Consider the following 21864-nt stretch of genomic DNA (forward strand, 5'->3'; position numbering starts at 1 on the left):
ATGAATGATACAGGACATCTTAAAACATAGCTCTAGCATGAGGTTGAGCATCTATTTTCTTGGGAAGTTTAAAAGAAAGGATGAAGACCCAAACTACCAGTAGGCTGAAATAGCTCAGTAGGGAGAGCGTTAGACTGAAGATCTAAAGGTCCCTGGTTCAATCCCGGGTTTCGGCACAATTTCAACTTCTGCTTTTCATGTCACAAAAGCTGTTTGTGTTGTTGATCAGATTGATAAAAGGTTTTGATAAAGAAGAGCGTTGATTTAACTCCAATCAATTCAACATATTATTTACTTTCTGTCTTCCTTTCAAACTTGCTTCCACCTCTCTTGTATTCAACTATGCCTCATTTATTTGCAACTTCTTGCTTTATTTTAAAGTAAAGCCTTGCCTGCATCAGCCTCCAATTCCCCTTATACAAAACTGTCAGTAGTCAGATGACATAGCTTGTACACCCTGGCCATATAGGTCTGTGTTTCAGAGTATAAGTCAATTCAGAGTTTAGAAAAAAAAATTCTACCTACATTGTCCCCTAAAAAGGATATTCACTCATCAGACCAAGTTACCTGCTGAATGATACTGGACACTTTAACACATAACTATAAACGAAAATAGAATGACCAGGTTCTGTATGTATCGTCTACAATTATTAATAATACATCAGGAGGCCACAGGGACTTGTTGGCTGAAATATCTCAGTTGGGAGATCGTTAGACTGAAGAGCTTAAGGTACCTGATTCAATCCTGACTTTCAGCACAGTGCGAGGGGATCCTACATTCTTGCAAAATATTTCTTGAAATCAGCTCTAGTTTTTTTTTCTTTATTTCTCAAAATATTTTATCAACTGATCAACAACATGATAACTTCAACAAAAAGTTGTCTTTCTGTCCTCCTTCTAAACTTGCTTCCACCTCTCTTGCCATCAGCTTTGATGACGAATTTATCCCATTTTATACTTTTTTCAAAGTAAACTCTTGTCTGCATCAGCTTTCACTTCTCCTTGAACAAAGTTGTCAGTATTGAGATGACATAGCTTACCTACTCAGGCGACATACGTCTGTGTAATACAGTGCTGGTCCACTCAGAGTTTTAAAAGAAAAACGACCTAACATTTATCCCAAAAACGCTACTCACCCATTTCACCAGTTAGCTGCTGAACAATGCAGGACACATTAAAACACAGCTCTAACCTCAGATTGAAAATCCAGGTTCTGCATCTCTGTTCTGGGATTGTTAAAAAAAAGAGGCTGAATACTATAGCTGCTGGCAGGCCGAAATAGCTCAGTTGGGAGAGCGTTAGACTGAAGATCTAAAGGTCCCTGGTTCGATCCCGGGTTTCGGCACATTTTGAACTTCTGCTTTGCATGCCACAAAGACTATTTTGAGTCAACTCATATTGACTTTGTTTATAATGATCAAAACATTTTATCAAGATAATCGACAATACAATTAATTCAACATATTATTTACTTTCTGTCTTTCTTTCAAACTTGCTTCCACCTCTCTTGTATTCAACTTTGCCTCCTTTATTTCCCAATTCTTCCTTTAATTGAAAGTAAAGCTTTGCCTGCATCAGCCTCCAGTTCCCCTTATACAAAACTGTTAGTAGTCAGATGACCTAGCTTGCCGACCCTCGCCATATAGGTCTGTGTTTCTGAGTATAAGTCCATTCATAGTTTACAAACATCATCTAACTAACTTGGCTCCTAAAAAGGAAATTCACCCATCAGACCAATTTAGCTACTGAATAATACTGGACAATTTAACACATAACTGCACATGCAGATAGAGTGACCAGGTTCTGCATTTATCTTTAACAATTATAAAAAATTCAACAGAAATCCAAAATTGCCAGCTGGATGAAATAGCTCAGTTGGGAGAGCAGTAGACTGAAGATCTAAAGGTCCCTGGTTCAATCCCGGGTTTAGGCACATTTTGAACTTCTGCTTTGCATGCCACAAATGCTATTTGGAGTCAACTCATATTGACGTTGTTTATAATGATCAAAACCTTTTATCAAGCTGATCGATAAGACAACCATTTCAACATATTTTTTACATTCTGTCTTTCTGTCAAACTTGCTTCCACCTCTCTTGTATTCAACTTTACCTGCTTTATTTGCCAATTCTTCCTTTAATTGAAAGTAAAGCTTTGCCTGCATCAGCCTCGAGTTCCCCTTATACAAAACTGTTAGTAGTCAGATGACCTAGTTTGCCTACCCTCGCCATATAGGTCTGTGTGTCTGAGTGTAAGCCCATTCATAGTTTACAAACATCTTCTAACTAACTTGGCTCCTAAAAAGGAAATTCACCCATCAGACCAATTTAGCTGCTGAATAATATTGAACAATTTAACACATAACTGCACATGCAGATAGAATGACCAGGGTCTGCATTTATCTTTAACAATTATCAAAAATACAACAGAAAGCCAAAATGGCCAGCTGGATGAAATAGCTCAGTTGGGAGAGTGTTAGATTGAAAATCTAAAAGTCCCTTGTTCAATGCTGGGTTTCGGAAAAGTCTGAGAGGTTTCTTGCTTCTCACAAAATATTTCTTGGTATCAGCTCAAGTTTTTCTTTCTTTATTTATCAAAATATTTGATCAACTGATCGACAACATGATCAATTCAACATAGAATTGTATTTCTGTCCTCCTTCTAAATTTGCTTCCACCTCTCTTGCATTCAGCTTCGACTACAAATGTTTCCTATTTCATGCTTTTTTGTAAAGTAAACTCTTGTCTGCATCAGCTTCCACTTCTCCTTGAACACAGATTTCAGTATTCAGATGACATAGCTTACCTACTCAGGCCAAATACCTCTGTGTAATATGGTGCTAGTCCATTCAGAGTAAAAAAAAAAGCTACCTAACCTGGATCCGAAAAATGCTATTTACCTATTGCACCCGTTAACTGATGAATGATACAGGACATCTTAAAACATAGCTCTAGCATGAGGTTGAGCATCTATTTTCTTGGGAAGTTTAAAAGAAAGGATGAAGACCCAAACTACCAGCAGGCTGAAATAGCTCAGTAGGGAGAGCGTTAGACTGAAGATCTAAAGGTCCCTGGTTCAATCCCGGGTTTCGGCACAATTTTAACTTCTGCTTTTCATGTCACAAAAGCTGTTTGTGTTGTTGATCAGATTGATAAAAGGTTTTGATAAAGAAGAGCGTTGATTTAACTCCAATCAATTCAACATATTATTTACTTTCTGTCTTCCTTTCAAACTTGCTTCCACCTCTCTTGTATTCAACTATGCCTCATTTATTTGCAACTTCTTGCTTTATTTTAAAGTAAAGCCTTGCCTGCATCAGCCTCCAATTCCCCTTATACAAAACTGTCAGTAGTCAGATGACATAGCTTGTACACCCTGGCCATATAGGTCTGTGTTTCAGAGTATAAGTCAATTCAGAGTTTAGAAAAAAAAATTCTACCTACATTGTCCCCTAAAAAGGATATTCACTCATCAGACCAAGTTACCTGCTGAATGATACTGGACACTTTAACACATAACTATAAACGAAAATAGAATGACCAGGTTCTGTATGTATCGTCTACAATTATTAATAATACATCAGGAGGCCACAGGGACTTGTTGGCTGAAATATCTCAGTTGGGAGATCGTTAGACTGAAGAGCTTAAGGTACCTGATTCAATCCTGACTTTCAGCACAGTGCGAGGGGATCCTACATTCTTGCAAAATATTTCTTGAAATCAGCTCTAGTTTTTTTTTCTTTATTTCTCAAAATATTTTATCAACTGATCAACAACATGATAACTTCAACAAAAAGTTGTCTTTCTGTCCTCCTTCTAAACTTGCTTCCACCTCTCTTGCCATCAGCTTTGATGACGAATTTATCCCATTTTATACTTTTTTCAAAGTAAACTCTTGTCTGCATCAGCTTTCACTTCTCCTTGAACAAAGTTGTCAGTATTGAGATGACATAGCTTACCTACTCAGGCGACATACGTCTGTGTAATACAGTGCTGGTCCACTCAGAGTTTTAAAAGAAAAACGACCTAACATTTATCCCAAAAACGCTACTCACCCATTTCACCAGTTAGCTGCTGAACAATGCAGGACACATTAAAACACAGCTCTAACCTCAGATTGAAAATCCAGGTTCTGCATCTCTGTTCTGGGATTGTTAAAAAAAAGAGGCTGAATACTATAGCTGCTGGCAGGCCGAAATAGCTCAGTTGGGAGAGCGTTAGATTGAAGATCTAAAGGTCCCTGGTTCGATCCCGGGTTTCGGCACATTTTGAACTTCTGCTTTGCATGCCACAAAGACTATTTTGAGTCAACTCATATTGACTTTGTTTATAATGATCAAAACATTTTATCAAGATAATCGACAATACAATTAATTCAACATATTATTTACTTTCTGTCTTTCTTTCAAACTTGCTTCCACCTCTCTTGTATTCAACTTTGCCTCCTTTATTTCCCAATTCTTCCTTTAATTGAAAGTAAAGCTTTGCCTGCATCAGCCTCCAGTTCCCCTTATACAAAACTGTTAGTAGTCAGATGACCTAGCTTGCCGACCCTCGCCATATAGGTCTGTGTTTCTGAGTATAAGTCCATTCATAGTTTACAAACATCATCTAACTAACTTGGCTCCTAAAAAGGAAATTCACCCATCAGACCAATTTAGCTACTGAATAATACTGGACAATTTAACACATAACTGCACATGCAGATAGAGTGACCAGGTTCTGCATTTTTCTTTAACAATTATAAAAAATACAACAGAAAGCCAAAATTGCCAGCTGGATGAAATAGCTCAGTTGGGAGAGCAGTAGACTGAAGATCTAAAGGTCCCTGGTTCAATCCCGGGTTTAGGCACATTTTGAACTTCTGCTTTGCATGCCACAAATGCTATTTGGAGTCAACTCATATTGACGTTGTTTATAATGATCAAAACCTTTTATCAAGCTGATCGATAAGACAACCATTTCAACATATTTTTTACATTCTGTCTTTCTGTCAAACTTGCTTCCACCTCTCTTGTATTCAACTTTACCTGCTTTATTTGCCAATTCTTCCTTTAATTGAAAGTAAAGCTTTGCCTGCATCAGCCTCGAGTTCCCCTTATACAAAACTGTTAGTAGTCAGATGACCTAGTTTGCCTACCCTCGCCATATAGGTCTGTGTGTCTGAGTATAAGTCCATTCATAGTTTACAAACATCTTCTAACTAACTTGGCTCCTAACAAGGAAATTCACCCATCAGACCAATTTAGCTGCTGAATAATATTGGACAATTTAACACATAACTGCACATGCAGATAGAATGACCAGGGTCTGCATTTATCTTTAACAATTATCAAAAATACAACAGAAAGCCAAAATGGCCAGCTGGATGAAATAGCTCAGTTGGGAGAGTGTTAGATTGAAAATCTAAAAGTCCCTTGTTCAATGCTGGGTTTCGGAAAAGTCTGAGAGGTTTCTTGCTTCTCACAAAATATTTCTTGGTATCAGCTCAAGTTTTTCTTTCTTTATTTATCAAAATATTTGATCAACTGATCGACAACATGATCAATTCAACATAGAATTGTCTTTCTGTCCTCCTTCTAAATTTGCTTCCACCTCTCTTGCATTCAGCTTCGACTACAAATGTTTCCTATTTCATGCTTTTTTGTAAAGTAAACTCTTGTCTGCATCAGCTTCCACTTCTCCTTGAACACAGATTTCAGTATTCAGATGACATAGCTTACCTACTCAGGCCAAATACCTCTGTGTAATATGGTGCTAGTCCATTCAGAGTAAAAAAAAAAGCTACCTAACCTGGATCCGAAAAATGCTATTTACCTATTGCACCCGTTAACTGATGAATGATACAGGACATCTTAAAACATAGCTCTAGCATGAGGATGAGCATCTATTTTCTTGGGAAGTTTAAAAGAAAGGATGAAGACCCAAACTACCAGCAGGCTGAAATAGCTCAGTTGGGAGAGCGTTAGAGTGAAGATCTAAAGGTCCCTGGTTCAATCCTGGGTTTCGGCACAATTTCAACTTCTGCTTTTCATGTCACAAAAGCTGTTTGGAGTTAAATCAACGCTCTTCTTTATCAAAACCTTTCATCAATCTGATCAACAACACAATCAATTCAACATATTATTTACTTTCTGTCTTCCTTTCAAACTTGCTTCCACCTCTCTTGTATTCAACTATGCCTCATTTATTTGCAACTTCTTGCTTTATTTTAAAGTAAAGCTTTGCCTGCATCAGCCTCCAATTCCCCTTATACAAAACTGTCAGTAGTCAGATGACATAGCTTGTACACCCTGGCCATATAGGTCTGTGTTTCAGAGTATAAGTCAATTCAGAGTTTAGAAAAAAAAATTCTACCTACATTGTCCCCTAAAAAGGATATTCACTCATCAGACCAAGTTACCTGCTGAATGATACTGGACACTTTAACACATAACTATAAACGAAAATAGAGTGACCAGGTTCTGTATGTATCGTCTACAATTATTAATAATACATCAGGAGGCCACAGGGACTTGTTGGCTGAAATATCTCAGTTGGGAGATCGTTAGACTGAAGAGCTTAAGGTACCTGATTCAATCCTGACTTTCAGCACAGTGCGAGGGGATCCTACATTCTTGCAAAATATTTCTTGAAATCAGCTCTAGGTTTTTTTTTCTTTATTTCTCAAAATATTTTATCAACTGATCAACAACATGATAACTTCAACAAAAAGTTGTCTTTCTGTCCTCCTTCTAAACTTGCTTCCACCTCTCTTGCCATCAGCTTTGATGACGAATTTATCCCATTTTATACTTTTTTCAAAGTAAACTCTTGTCTGCATCAGCTTTCACTTCTCCTTGAACAAAGTTGTCAGTATTGAGATGACATAGCTTACCTACTCAGGCGACATACGTCTGTGTAATACAGTGCTGGTCCACTTAGAGTTTTAAAATAAAAACGACCTAACATTTATCCCAAAAACGCTACTCACCCATTTCACCAGTTAGCTGCTGAACAATGCAGGACACATTAAAACACAGCTCTAACCTCAGATGGAAAATCCAGGTTCTGCATCTCTGTTCTGGGATTGTTCAAAAAAAGAGGCTGAATACTATAGCTGCTGGCAGGCCGAAATAGCTCAGTTGGGAGAGCGTTAGACTGAAGATCTAAAGGTCCCTGGTTCGATCCCGGGTTTCGGCACATTTTGAACGTCTGCTTTGCATGCCACAAAGACTATTTTGAGTCAACTCATATTGACTTTGTTTATAATGATCAAAACCTTTTATCAAGATAATCAACAATACAATTAATTCAACATATTATTTACTTTCTGTCTTTCTTTCAAACTTGCTTCCACCTCTCTTGTATTCAACTTTGCCTCCTTTATTTCCCAATTCTTCCTTTAATTGAAAGTAAAGCTTTGCCTGCATCAGCCTCCAGTTCCCCTTATACAAAACTGTTAGTAGTCAGATGACCTAGCTTGCCGACCCTCGCCATATAGGTCTGTGTTTCTGAGTATAAGTCCATTCATAGTTTACAAACATCATCTAACTAACTTGGCTCCTAAAAAGGAAATTCACCCATCAGACCAATTTAGCTACTGAATAATACTGGACAATTTAACACATAACTGCACATGCAGATAGAGTAACCAGGTTCTGCATTTATCTTTAACAATTATAAAAAATACAACAGAAAGCCAAAATTGGCAGCTGGATGAAATAGCTCAGTTGGGAGAGCAGTAGACTGAATATCTAAAGGTCCCTGGTTCAATCCCGGGTTTAGGCACATTTTGAACTTCTGCTTTGCATGCCACAAATGCTATTTGGAGTCAACTCATATTGACGTTGTTTATAATGATCAAAACCTTTTATCAAGCTGATCGATAAGACAACCATTTCAACATATTTTTTACATTCTGTCTTTCTGTCAAACTTGCTTCCACCTCTCTTGTATTCAACTTTACCTGCTTTATTTGCCAATTCTTCCTTTAATTGAAAGTAAAGCTTTGCCTGCATCAGCCTCGAGTTCCCCTTATACAAAACTGTTAGTAGTCAGATGACCTAGTTTGCCTACCCTCGCCATATAGGTCTGTGTGTCTGAGTATAAGTCCATTCATAGTTTACAAACATCTTCTAACTAACTTGGCTCCTAAAAAGGAAATTCACCCATCAGACCAATTTAGCTGCTGAATAATATTGGACAATTTAACACATAACTGCACATGCAGATAGAATGACCAGGGTCTGCATTTATCTTTAACAATTATCAAAAATACAACAGAAAGCCAAAATGGCCAGCTGGATGAAATAGCTCAGTTGGGAGAGTGTTAGATTGAAAATCTAAAAGTCCCTTGTTCAATGCTGGGTTTCGGAAAAGTCTGAGAGGTTTCTTGCTTCTCACAAAATATTTCTTGGTATCAGCTCAAGTTTTTCTTTCTTTATTTATCAAAATATTTGATCAACTGATCGACAACATGATCAATTCAACATAGAATTGTCTTTCTGTCCTCCTGCTAAATTTGCTTCCACCTCTCTTGCATTCAGCTTCGACTACAAATGTTTCCTATTTCATGCTTTTTTGTAAAGTAAACTCTTGTCTGCATCAGCTTCCACTTCTCCTTGAACACAGATTTCAGTATTCAGAGGACATAGCTTACCTACTCAGGCCAAATACCTCTGTGTAATATGGTGCTAGTCCATTCAGAGTAAAAAACAAAAGCTACCTAACCTGGATCCGAAAAATGCTATTTACCTATTGCACCCGTTAACTGATGAATGATACAGGACATCTTAAAAAATAGCTCTAGCATGAGGTTGAGCATCTATTTTCTTGGGAAGTTTAAAAGAAAGGATGAAGACCCAAACTACCAGCAGGCTGAAATAGCTCAGTTGGGAGAGCGTTAGAGTGAAGATCTAAAGGTCCCTGGTTCAATCCTGGGTTTCGGCACAATTTCAACTTCTGCTTTTCATGTCACAAAAGCTGTTTGGAGTTAAATCAACGCTCTTCTTTATCAAAACCTTTTATCAATCTGATCAACAACACAATCAATTCAACATATTATTTACTTTCTGTCTTCCTTTCAAACTTGCTTCCACCTCTCTTGTATTCAACTATGCCTCATTTATTTGCAACTTCTTGCTTTATTTTAAAGTAAAGCTTTGCCTGCATCAGCCTCCAATTCCCCTTATACAAAACTGTCAGTAGTCAGATGACATAGCTTGTACACCCTGGCCATATAGGTCTGTGTTTCAGAGTATAAGTCAATTCAGAGTTTAGAAAAAAAAATTCTACCTACCTTGTCCCCTAAAAAGGATATTCACTCATCAGACCAAGTTACCTGCTGAATGATACTGGACACTTTAACACATAACTATAAACGAAAATAGAATGACCAGGTTCTGTATGTATCGTCTACAATTATTAATAATACATCAGGAGGCCACAGGGACTTGTTGGCTGAAATATCTCAGTTGGGAGATCGTTAGACTGAAGAGCTTAAGGTACCTGATTCAATCCTGACTTTCAGCACGGTGCGAGGGGATCCTACATTCTTGCAAAATATTTCTTGAAATCAGCTCTAGTTTTTTTTTCTTTATTTCTCAAAATATTTTATCAACTGATCAACAACATGATAACTTCAACAAAAAGTTGTCTTTCTGTCCTCCTTCTAAACTTGCTTCCACCTCTCTTGCCATCAACTTTGATGACGAATTTATCCCATTTTATACTTTTTTCAAAGTAAACTCTTGTCTGCATCAGCTTTCACTTCTCCTTGAACAAAGTTGTCAGTATTGAGATGACATAGCTTACCTACTCAGGCGACATACGTCTGTGTAATACAGTGCTGGTCCACTCAGAGTTTTAAAAGAAAAACGACCTAACATTTATCCCAAAAACGCTACTCACCCATTTCACCAGTTAGCTGCTGAACAATGCAGGACACATTAAAACACAGCTCTAACCTCAGATTGAAAATCCAGGTTCTGCATCTCTGTTCTGGGATTGTTCAAAAAAAGAGGCTGAATACTATAGCTGCTGGGAGGCCGAAATAGCTCAGTTGGGAGAGTGTTAGACTGAAGATCTAAAGGTCCCTGGTTCGATCCCGGGTTTCGGCACATTTTGAACTTCTGCTTTGCATGCCACAAAAACTATTTTGAGTCAACTCATATTGACTTTGTTTATAATGATCAAAACCTTTTATCAAGATAATCGACAATACAATTAATTCAACATATTATTTACTTTCTGTCTTTCTTTCAAACTTGCTTCCACCTCTCTTGTATTCAACTTTGCCTCCTTTATTTCCCAATTCTTCCTTTAATTGAAAGTAAAGCTTTGCCTGCATCAGCCTCCAGTTCCCCTTATACAAAACTGTTAGTAGTCAGATGACCTAGCTTGCCGACCCTCGCCATATAGGTCTGTGTTTCTGAGTATAAGTCCATTCATAGTTTACAAACATCATCTAACTAACTTGGCTCCTAAAAAGGAAATTCACCCATCAGACCAATTTAGCTACTGAATAATACTGGACAATTTAACACATAACTGCACATGCAGATAGAGTGACCAGGTTTTGCATTTATCTTTAACAATTATAAAAAATTCAACAGAAAGCCAAAATTGCCAGCTGGATGAAATAGCTCAGTTGGGAGAGCAGTAGACTGAAGATCTAAAGGTCCCTGGTTCAATCCCGGGTTTAGGCACATTTTGAACTTCTGCTTTGCATGCCACAAATGCTATTTGGAGTCAACTCATATTGACGTTGTTTATAATGATCAAAACCTTTTATCAAGCTGATCGATAAGACAACCATTTCAACATATTTTTTACATTCTGTCTTTCTGTCAAACTTGCTTCCACCTCTCTTGTATTCAACTTTACCTGCTTTATTTACCAATTCTTCCTTTAATTGAAAGTAAAGCTTTGCCTGCATCAGCCTCGAGTTCCCCTTATACAAAACTGTTAGTAGTCAGATGACCTAGTTTGCCTACCCTCGCCATATAGGTCTGTGTGTCTGAGTATAAGTCCATTCATAGTTTACAAACATCTTTTAATTAACTTGGCTCCTAAAAAGGAAATTTACCCATCAGACCAATTTAGCTGCTGAATAATATTCGACAATTTAACACATAACTGCACATGCAGATAGAATGACCAGGGTCTGCATTTATCTTTAACAATTATCAAAAATACAACAGAAAGCCAAAATGGCCAGCTGGATGAAATAGCTCAGTTGGGAGAGTGTTAGATTGAAAATCTAAAAGTCCCTTGTTTAATGCTGGGTTTCGGAAAAGTCTGAGAGGTTTCTTGCTTCTCACAAAATATTTCTTGGTATCAGCTCAAGTTTTTCTTTCTTTATTTATCAAAATATTTGATCAACTGATCGACAACATGATCAATTCAACATAGAATTGTCTTTCTGTCCTCCTTCTAAATTTGCTTCCACCTCTCTTGCATTCAGCTTCGACTACAAATGTTTCCTATTTCATGCTTTTTTGTAAAGTAAACTCTTGTCTGCATCAGCTTCCACTTCTCCTTGAACACAGATTTCAGTATTCAGATGACATAGCTTACCTACTCAGGCCAAATACCTCTGTGTAATATGGTGCTAGTCCATTCAGAGTAAAAAAAAAAGCTACCTAACCTGGATCCGAAAAATGCTATTTACCTATTGCACCCGTTAACTGATGAATGATACAGGACATCTTAAAACATAGCTCTAGCATGAGGATGAGCATCTATTTTCTTGGGAAGTTTAAAAGAAAGGATGAAGACCCAAACTACCAGCAGGCTGAAATAGCTCAGTTGGGAGAGCGTTAGAGTGAAGATCTAAAGGTCCCTGGTTCAATCCTGGGTTTCGGCACAATTTCAACTTCTGCTTTTCATGTCACAAAAGCTGTTTGGAGTTAAATCAACACTCTTCTTTATCAAAACCTTTCATCAATCTGATCAACAACACAATCAATTCAACATATTATTTACTTTCTGTCTTCCTTTCAAACTTGCTTTCACCTCTCTTGTATTCAACTATGCCTCATTTATTTGCAACTTCTTGCTTTATTTTAAAGTAAAGCTTTGCCTGCATCAGCCTCCAATTCCCCTTATACAAAACTGTCAGTAGTCAGATGACATAGCTTGTACACCCTGGCCATATAGGTCTGTGTTTCAGAGTATAAGTCAATTCAGAGTTTAGAAAAAAAAATTCTACCTACATTGTCCCCTAAAAAGGATATTCACTCATCAGACCAAGTTACCTGCTGAATGATACTGGACACTTTAACACATAACTATAAACGAAAATAGAATGACCAGGTTCTGTATGTATCGTCTACAATTATTAATAATACATCAGGAGGCCACAGGGACTTGTTGGCTGAAATATCTCAGTTGGGAGATCGTTAGACTGAAGAGCTTAAGGTACCTGATTCAATCCTGACTTTCAGCACAGTGCGAGGGGATCCTACATTCTTGCAAAATATTTCTTGAAATCAGCTCTAGTTTTTTTTTCTTTATTTCTCAAAATATTTTATCAACTGATCAACAACATGATAACTTCAACAAAAAGTTGTCTTTCTGTCCTCCTTCTAAACTTGCTTCCACCTCTCTTGCCATCAACTTTGATGACGAATTTATCCCATTTTATACTTTTTTCAAAGTAAACTCTTGTCTGCATCAGCTTTCACTTCTCCTTGAACAAAGTTGTCAGTATTGAGATGACATAGCTTACCTACTCAGGCGACATACGTCTGTGTAATACAGTGCTGGTCCACTCAGAGTTTTAAAAGAAAAACGACCTAACATTTATCCCAAAAACGCTACTCACCCATTTCACCAGTTAGCTGCTGAACAATGCAGGACACATTAAAACACAGCTCTAACCTCAGATTGAAAATCCAGGTTCTGCATCTCTGTTCTGGGATTGTTAAAAAAAAGAGGCTGAATACTATAGCTGCTGGCAGGCCGAAATAGCTCAGTTGGGAGAGCGTTAGACTGAAGATCTAAAGGTCCCTGGTTCGATCCCGGGTTTCGGCACATTTTGAACTTCTGCTTTGCATGCCACAAAGACTATTTTGAGTCAACTCATATTGACTTTGTTTATAATGATCAAAACATTTTATCAAGATAATCGACAATACAATTATTCAACATATTATTTACTTTCTGTCTTTCTTTCAAACTTGCTTCCACCTCTCTTGTATTCAACTTTGCCTCCTTTATTTCCCAATTCTTCCTTTAATTGAAAGTAAAGCTTTGCCTGCATCAGCCTCCAGTTCCCCTTATACAAAACTGTTAGTAGTCAGATGACCTAGCTTGCCGACCCTCGCCATATAGGTCTGTGTTTCTGAGTATAAGTCCATTCATAGTTTACAAACATCATCTAACTAACTTGGCTCCTAAAAAGGAAATTCACCCATCAGACCAATTTAGCTACTGAATAATACTGGACAATTTAACACATAACTGCACATGCAGATAGAGTGACCAGGTTCTGCATTTTTCTTTAACAATTATAAAAAATACAACAGAAAGCCAAAATTGCCAGCTGGATGAAATAGCTCAGTTGGGAGAGCAGTACACTGAAGATCTAAAGGTCCCTGGTTCAATCCCGGGTTTAGGCACATTTTGAACTTCTGCTTTGCATGCCACAAATGCTATTTGGAGTCAACTCATATTGACGTTGTTTATAATGATCAAAACCTTTTATCAAGCTGATCGATAAGACAACCATTTCAACATATTTTTTACATTCTGTCTTTCTGTCAAACTTGCTTCCACCTCTCTTGTATTCAACTTTACCTGCTTTATTTGCCAATTCTTCCTTTAATTGAAAGTAAAGCTTTGCCTGCATCAGCCTCGAGTTCCCCTTATACAAAACTGTTAGTAGTCAGATGACCTAGTTTGCCTACCCTCGCCATATAGGTCTGTGTGTCTGAGTATAAGTCCATTCATAGTTTACAAACATCTTCTAACTAACTTGGCTCCTAACAAGGAAATTCACCCATCAGACCAATTTAGCTGCTGAATAATATTGGACAATTTAACACATAACTGCACATGCAGATAGAATGACCAGGGTCTGCATTTATCTTTAACAATTATCAAAAATACAACAGAAAGCCAAAATGGCCAGCTGGATGAAATAGCTCAGTTGGGAGAGTGTTAGATTGAAAATCTAAAAGTCCCTTGTTCAATGCTGGGTTTCGGAAAAGTCTGAGAGGTTTCTTGCTTCTCACAAAATATTTCTTGGTATCAGCTCAAGTTTTTCTTTCTTTATTTATCAAAATATTTGATCAACTGATCGACAACATGATCAATTCAACATAGAATTGTCTTTCTGTCCTCCTGCTAAATTTGCTTCCACCTCTCTTGCATTCAGCTTCGACTACAAATGTTTCCTATTTCATGCTTTTTTGTAAAGTAAACTCTTGTCTGCATCAGCTTCCACTTCTCCTTGAACACAGATTTCAGTATTCAGATGACATAGCTTACCTACTCAGGCCAAATACCTCTGTGTAATATGGTGCTAGTCCATTCAGAGTAAAAAACAAAAGCTACCTAACCTGGATCCGAAAAATGCTATTTACCTATTGCACCCGTTAACTGATGAATGATACAGGACATCTTAAAAAATAGCTCTAGCATGAGGTTGAGCATCTATTTTCTTGGGAAGTTTAAAAGAAAGGATGAAGACCCAAACTACCAACAGGCTGAAATAGCTCAGTTGGGAGAGCGTTAGAGTGAAGATCTAAAGGTCCCTGGTTCAATCCTGGGTTTCGGCACAATTTCAACTTCTGCTTTTCATGTCACAAAAGCTGTTTGGAGTTAAATCAACGCTCTTCTTTATCAAAACCTTTTATCAATCTGATCAATAACACAATCAATTCAACATATTATTTACTTTCTGTCTTCCTTTCAAACTTGCTTCCACCTCTCTTGTATTCAACTATGCCTCATTTATTTGCAACTTCTTGCTTTATTTTAAAGTAAAGCTTTGCCTGCATCAGCCTCCAATTCCCCTTATACAAAACTGTCAGTAGTCAGATGACATAGCTTGTACACCCTGGCCATATAGGTCTGTGTTTCAGAGTATAAGTCAATTCAGAGTTTAGAAAAAAAAATTCTACCTACCTTGTCCCCTAAAAAGGATATTCACTCATCAGACCAAGTTACCTGCTGAATGATACTGGACACTTTAACACATAACTATAAACGAAAATAGAATGACCAGGTTCTGTATGTATCGTCTACAATTATTAATAATACATCAGGAGGCCACAGGGACTTGTTGGCTGAAATATCTCAGTTGGGAGATCGTTAGACTGAAGAGCTTAAGGTACCTGATTCAATCCTGACTTTCAGCACGGTGCGAGGGGATCCTACATTCTTGCAAAATATTTCTTGAAATCAGCTCTAGTTTTTTTTTCTTTATTTCTCAAAATATTTTATCAACTGATCAACAACATGATAACTTCAACAAAAAGTTGTCTTTCTGTCCTCCTTCTAAACTTGCTTCCACCTCTCTTGCCATCAACTTTGATGACGAATTTATCCCATTTTATACTTTTTTCAAAGTAAACTCTTGTCTGCATCAGCTTTCACTTCTCCTTGAACAAAGTTGTCAGTATTGAGATGACATAGCTTACCTACTCAGGCGACATACGTCTGTGTAATACAGTGCTGGTCCACTCAGAGTTTTAAAAGAAAAACGACCTAACATTTATCCCAAAAACGCTACTCACCCATTTCACCAGTTAGCTGCTGAACAATGCAGGACACATTAAAACACAGCTCTAACCTCAGATTGAAAATCCAGGTTCTGCATCTCTGTTCTGGGATTGTTCAAAAAAAAGAGGCTGAATACTATAGCTGCTGGGAGGCCGAAATAGCTCAGTTGGGAGAGTGTTAGACTGAAGATCTAAAGGTCCCTGGTTCGATCCCGGGTTTCGGCACATTTTGAACTTCTGCTTTGCATGCCACAAAAACTATTTTGAGTCAACTCATATTGACTTTGTTTATAATGATCAAAACCTTTTATCAAGATAATCGACAATACAATTAATTCATCATATTATTTACTTTCTGTCTTTCTTTCAAACTTGCTTCCACCTCTCTGGTATTCAACTTTGCCTCCTTTATTTCCCAATTCTTCCTTTAATTGAAAGTAAAGCTTTGCCTGCATCAGCCTCCAGTTCCCCTTATACAAAACTGTTAGTAGTCAGATGACCTAGCTTGCCGACCCTCGCCATATAGGTCTGTGTTTCTGAGTATAAGTCCATTCATAGTTTACAAACATCATCTAACTAACTTGGCTCCTAAAAAGGAAATTCACCCATCAGACCAATTTAGCTACTGAATAATACTGGACAATTTAACACATAACTGCACATGCAGATAGAGTGACCAGGTTCTGCATTTATCTTTAACAATTATAAAAAATTCAACAGAAAGCCAAAATTGCCAGCTGGATGAAATAGCTCAGTTGGGAGAGCAGTAGACTGAAGATCTAAAGGTCCCTGGTTCAATCCCGGGTTTAGGCACATTTTGAACTTCTGCTTTGCATGCCACAAATGCTATTTGGAGTCAACTCATATTGACGTTGTTTATAATGATCAAAACCTTTTATCAAGCTGATCGATAAGACAACCATTTCAACATATTTTTTACATTCTGTCTTTCTGTCAAACTTGCTTCCACCTCTCTTGTATTCAACTTTACCTGCTTTATTTGCCAATTCTTCCTTTAATTGAAAGTAAAGCTTTGCCTGCATCAGCCTCGAGTTCCCCTTATACAAAACTGTTAGTAGTCAGATGACCTAGTTTGCCTACCCTCGCCATATAGGTCTGTGTGTCTGAGTATAAGTCCATTCATAGTTTACAAACATCTTCTAACTAACTTGGCTCCTAAAAAGGAAATTCACCCATCAGACCAATTTAGCTGCTGAATAATATTCGACAATTTAACACATAACTGCACATGCAGATAGAATGACCAGGGTCTGCATTTATCTTTAACAATTATCAAAAATACAACAGAAAGCCAAAATGGCCAGCTGGATGAAATAGCTCAGTTGGGAGAGTGTTAGATTGAAAATCTAAAAGTCCCTTGTTCAATGCTGGGTTTCGGAAAAGTCTGAGAGGTTTCTTGCTTCTCACAAAATATTTCTTGGTATCAGCTCAAGTTTTTCTTTCTTTATTTATCAAAATATTTGATCAACTGATCGACAACATGATCAATTCAACATAGAATTGTCTTTCTGTCCTCCTTCTAAATTTGCTTCCACCTCTCTTGCATTCAGCTTCGACTACAAATGTTTCCTATTTCATGCTTTTTTGTAAAGTAAACTCTTGTCTGCATCAGCTTCCACTTCTCCTTGAACACAGATTTCAGTATTCAGATGACATAGCTTACCTACTCAGGCCAAATACCTCTGTGTAATATGGTGCTAGTCCATTCAGAGTAAAAAAAAAAGCTACCTAACCTGGATCCGAAAAATGCTATTTACCTATTGCACCCGTTAACTGATGAATGATACAGGACATCTTAAAACATAGCTCTAGCATGAGGATGAGCATCTATTTTCTTGGGAAGTTTAAAAGAAAGGATGAAGACCCAAACTACCAGCAGGCTGAAATAGCTCAGTTGGGAGAGCGTTAGAGTGAAGATCTAAAGGTCCCTGGTTCAATCCTGGGTTTCGGCACAATTTCAACTTCTGCTTTTCATGTCACAAAAGCTGTTTGGAGTTAAATCAACACTCTTCTTTATCAAAACCTTTCATCAATCTGATCAACAACACAATCAATTCAACATATTATTTACTTTCTGTCTTCCTTTCAAACTTGCTTCCACCTCTCTTGTATTCAACTATGCCTCATTTATTTGCAACTTCTTGCTTTATTTTAAAGTAAAGCTTTGCCTGCATCAGCCTCCAATTCCCCTTATACAAAACTGTCAGTAGTCAGATGACATAGCTTGTACACCCTGGCCATATAGGTCTGTGTTTCAGAGTATAAGTCAATTCAGAGTTTAGAAAAAAAAATTCTACCTACATTGTCCCCTAAAAAGGATATTCACTCATCAGACCAAGTTACCTGCTGAATGATACTGGACACTTTAACACATAACTATAAACGAAAATAGAATGACCAGGTTCTGTATGAATCGTCTACAATTATTAATAATACATCAGGAGGCCACAGGGACTTGTTGGCTGAAATATCTCAGTTGGGAGATCGTTAGACTGAAGAGCTTAAGGTACCTGATTCAATCCTGACTTTCAGCACAGTGCGAGGGGATCCTACATTCTTGCAAAATATTTCTTGAAATCAGCTCTAGGTTTTTTTTTCTTTATTTCTCAAAATATTTTATCAACTGATCAACAACATGATAACTTCAACAAAAAGTTGTCTTTCTGTCCTCCTTCTAAACTTGCTTCCACCTCTCTTGCCATCAGCTTTGATGACGAATTTATCCCATTTTATACTTTTTTCAAAGTAAACTCTTGTCTGCATCAGCTTTCACTTCTCCTTGAACAAAGTTGTCAGTATTGAGATGACATAGCTTACCTACTCAGGCGACATACGTCTGTGTAATACAGTGCTGGTCCACTTAGAGTTTTAAAATAAAAACGACCTAACATTTATCCCAAAAACGCTACTCACCCATTTCACCAGTTAGCTGCTGAACAATGCAGGACACATTAAAACACAGCTCTAACCTCAGATGGAAAATCCAGGTTCTGCATCTCTGTTCTGGGATTGTTCAAAAAAAGAGGCTGAATACTATAGCTGCTGGCAGGCCGAAATAGCTCAGTTGGGAGAGCGTTAGACTGAAGATCTAAAGGTCCCTGGTTCGATCCCGGGTTTCGGCACATTTTGAACGTCTGCTTTGCATGCCACAAAGACTATTTTGAGTCAACTCATATTGACTTTGTTTATAATGATCAAAACCTTTTATCAAGATAATCAACAATACAATTAATTCAACATATTATTTACTTTCTGTCTTTCTTTCAAACTTGCTTCCACCTCTCTTGTATTCAACTTTGCCTCCTTTATTTCCCAATTCTTCCTTTAATTGAAAGTAAAGCTTTGCCTGCATCAGCCTCCAGTTCCCCTTATACAAAACTGTTAGTAGTCAGATGACCTAGCTTGCCGACCCTCGCCATATAGGTCTGTGTTTCTGAGTATAAGTCCATTCATAGTTTACAAACATCATCTAACTAACTTGGCTCCTAAAAAGGAAATTCACCCATCAGACCAATTTAGCTACTGAATAATACTGGACAATTTAACACATAACTGCACATGCAGATAGAGTGACCAGGTTCTGCATTTATCTTTAACAATTATAAAAAATACAACAGAAAGCCAAAATTGCCAGCTGGATGAAATAGCTCAGTTGGGAGAGCAGTAGACTGAATATCTAAAGGTCCCTGGTTCAATCCTGGGTTTAGGCACATTTTGAACTTCTGCTTTGCATGCCACAAATGCTATTTGGAGTCAACTCATATTGACGTTGTTTATAATGATCAAAACCTTTTATCAAGCTGATCGATAAGACAACCATTTCAACATATTTTTTACATTCTGTCTTTCTGTCAAACTTGCTTCCACCTCTCTTGTATTCAACTTTACCTGCTTTATTTGCCAATTCTTCCTTTAATTGAAAGTAAAGCTTTGCCTGCATCAGCCTCGAGTTCCCCTTATACAAAACTGTTAGTAGTCAGATGACCTAGTTTGCCTACCCTCGCCATATAGGTCTGTGTGTCTGAGTATAAGTCCATTCATAGTTTACAAACATCTTCTAACTAACTTGGCTCCTAAAAAGGAAATTCACCCATCAGACCAATTTAGCTGCTGAATAATATTGGACAATTTAACACATAACTGCACATGCAGATAGAATGACCAGGGTCTGCATTTATCTTTAACAATTATCAAAAATACAACAGAAAGCCAAAATGGCCAGCTGGATGAAATAGCTCAGTTGGGAGAGTGTTAGATTGAAAATCTAAAAGTCCCTTGTTCAATGCTGGGTTTCGGAAAAGTCTGAGAGGTTTCTTGCTTCTCACAAAATATTTCTTGGTATCAGCTCAAGTTTTTCTTTCTTTATTTATCAAAATATTTGATCAACTGATCGACAACATGATCAATTCAACATAGAATTGTCTTTCTGTCCTCCTGCTAAATTTGCTTCCACCTCTCTTGCATTCAGCTTCGACTACAAATGTTTCCTATTTCATGCTTTTTTGTAAAGTAAACTCTTGTCTGCATCAGCTTCCACTTCTCCTTGAACACAGATTTCAGTATTCAGATGACATAGCTTACCTACTCAGGCCAAATACCTCTGTGTAATATGGTGCTAGTCCATTCAGAGTAAAAAACAAAAGCTACCTAACCTGGATCCGAAAAATGCTATTTACCTATTGCACCCGTTAACTGATGAATGATACAGGACATCTTAAAAAATAGCTCTAGCATGAGGTTGAGCATCTATTTTCTTGGGAAGTTTAAAAGAAAGGATGAAGACCCAAACTACCAACAGGCTGAAATAGCTCAGTTGGGAGAGCGTTAGAGTGAAGATCTAAAGGTCCCTGGTTCAATCCTGGGTTTCGGCACAATTTCAACTTCTGCTTTTCATGTCACAAAAGCTGTTTGGAGTTAAATCAACGCTCTTCTTTATCAAAACCTTTTATCAATCTGATCAATAACACAATCAATTCAACATATTATTTACTTTCTGTCTTCCTTTCAAACTTGCTTCCACCTCTCTTGTATTCAACTATGCCTCATTTATTTGCAACTTCTTGCTTTATTTTAAAGTAAAGCTTTGCCTGCATCAGCCTCCAATTCCCCTTATACAAAACTGTCAGTAGTCAGATGACATAGCTTGTACACCCTGGCCATATAGGTCTGTGTTTCAGAGTATAAGTCAATTCAGAGTTTAGAAAAAAAAATTCTACCTACCTTGTCCCCTAAAAAGGATATTCACTCATCAGACCAAGTTACCTGCTGAATGATACTGGACACTTTAACACATAACTATAAACGAAAATAGAATGACCAGGTTCTGTATGTATCGTCTACAATTATTAATAATACATCAGGAGGCCACAGGGACTTGTTGGCTGAAATATCTCAGTTGGGAGATCGTTAGACTGAAGAGCTTAAGGTACCTGATTCAATCCTGACTTTCAGCACGGTGCGAGGGGATCCTACATTCTTGCAAAATATTTCTTGAAATCAGCTCTAGTTTTTTTTTCTTTATTTCTCAAAATATTTTATCAACTGATCAACAACATGATAACTTCAACAAAAAGTTGTCTTTCTGTCCTCCTTCTAAACTTGCTTCCACCTCTCTTGCCATCAACTTTGATGACGAATTTATCCCATTTTATACTTTTTTCAAAGTAAACTCTTGTCTGCATCAGCTTTCACTTCTCCTTGAACAAAGTTGTCAGTATTGAGATGACATAGCTTACCTACTCAGGCGACATACGTCTGTGTAATACAGTGCTGGTCCACTCAGAGTTTTAAAAGAAAAACGACCTAACATTTATCCCAAAAACGCTACTCACCCATTTCACCAGTTAGCTGCTGAACAATGCAGGACACATTAAAACACAGCTCTAACCTCAGATTGAAAATCCAGGTTCTGCATCTCTGTTCTGGGATTGTTCAAAAAAAAGAGGCTGAATACTATAGCTGCTGGGAGGCCGAAATAGCTCAGTTGGGAGAGTGTTAGACTGAAGATCTAAAGGTCCCTGGTTCGATCCCGGGTTTCGGCACATTTTGAACTTCTGCTTTGCATGCCACAAAAACTATTTTGAGTCAACTCATATTGACTTTGTTTATAATGATCAAAACCTTTTATCAAGATAA

At 37.5% G+C, this 21864-nt stretch overlaps 8 non-coding genes across 8 annotated transcripts; all 8 read left to right on the forward strand.

The window, feature by feature from the left end:
- Positions 1 to 1272: 1272 nt before the first annotated feature.
- On the forward strand, positions 1273 to 1345 carry TRNAF-GAA (transfer RNA phenylalanine (anticodon GAA)). The gene has a single exon. It is a non-coding gene; the product is annotated as a tRNA-Phe (tRNA).
- A 2844-nt stretch (positions 1346 to 4189) lies between these two features.
- TRNAF-GAA (transfer RNA phenylalanine (anticodon GAA)) lies at positions 4190 to 4262 on the forward strand. Its single transcript has one exon. It is a non-coding gene; the product is annotated as a tRNA-Phe (tRNA).
- A 2845-nt stretch (positions 4263 to 7107) lies between these two features.
- TRNAF-GAA (transfer RNA phenylalanine (anticodon GAA)) lies at positions 7108 to 7180 on the forward strand. The gene has a single exon. It is a non-coding gene; the product is annotated as a tRNA-Phe (tRNA).
- A 2845-nt stretch (positions 7181 to 10025) lies between these two features.
- On the forward strand, positions 10026 to 10098 carry TRNAF-GAA (transfer RNA phenylalanine (anticodon GAA)). The gene has a single exon. It is a non-coding gene; the product is annotated as a tRNA-Phe (tRNA).
- A 2844-nt stretch (positions 10099 to 12942) lies between these two features.
- TRNAF-GAA (transfer RNA phenylalanine (anticodon GAA)) lies at positions 12943 to 13015 on the forward strand. Its single transcript has one exon. It is a non-coding gene; the product is annotated as a tRNA-Phe (tRNA).
- A 2845-nt stretch (positions 13016 to 15860) lies between these two features.
- On the forward strand, positions 15861 to 15933 carry TRNAF-GAA (transfer RNA phenylalanine (anticodon GAA)). Its single transcript has one exon. It is a non-coding gene; the product is annotated as a tRNA-Phe (tRNA).
- Positions 15934 to 18778: 2845 nt separating this feature from the next.
- On the forward strand, positions 18779 to 18851 carry TRNAF-GAA (transfer RNA phenylalanine (anticodon GAA)). The gene has a single exon. It is a non-coding gene; the product is annotated as a tRNA-Phe (tRNA).
- Positions 18852 to 21697: 2846 nt separating this feature from the next.
- On the forward strand, positions 21698 to 21770 carry TRNAF-GAA (transfer RNA phenylalanine (anticodon GAA)). The gene has a single exon. It is a non-coding gene; the product is annotated as a tRNA-Phe (tRNA).
- The last annotated feature ends 94 nt before the right edge of the window (positions 21771 to 21864 follow it).

Source organism: Triturus cristatus, chromosome 8 (genome assembly GCF_964204655.1).
Source record: "Triturus cristatus chromosome 8, aTriCri1.1, whole genome shotgun sequence".
Classification (NCBI taxonomy): Eukaryota; Metazoa; Chordata; class Amphibia; order Caudata; family Salamandridae; genus Triturus; species Triturus cristatus.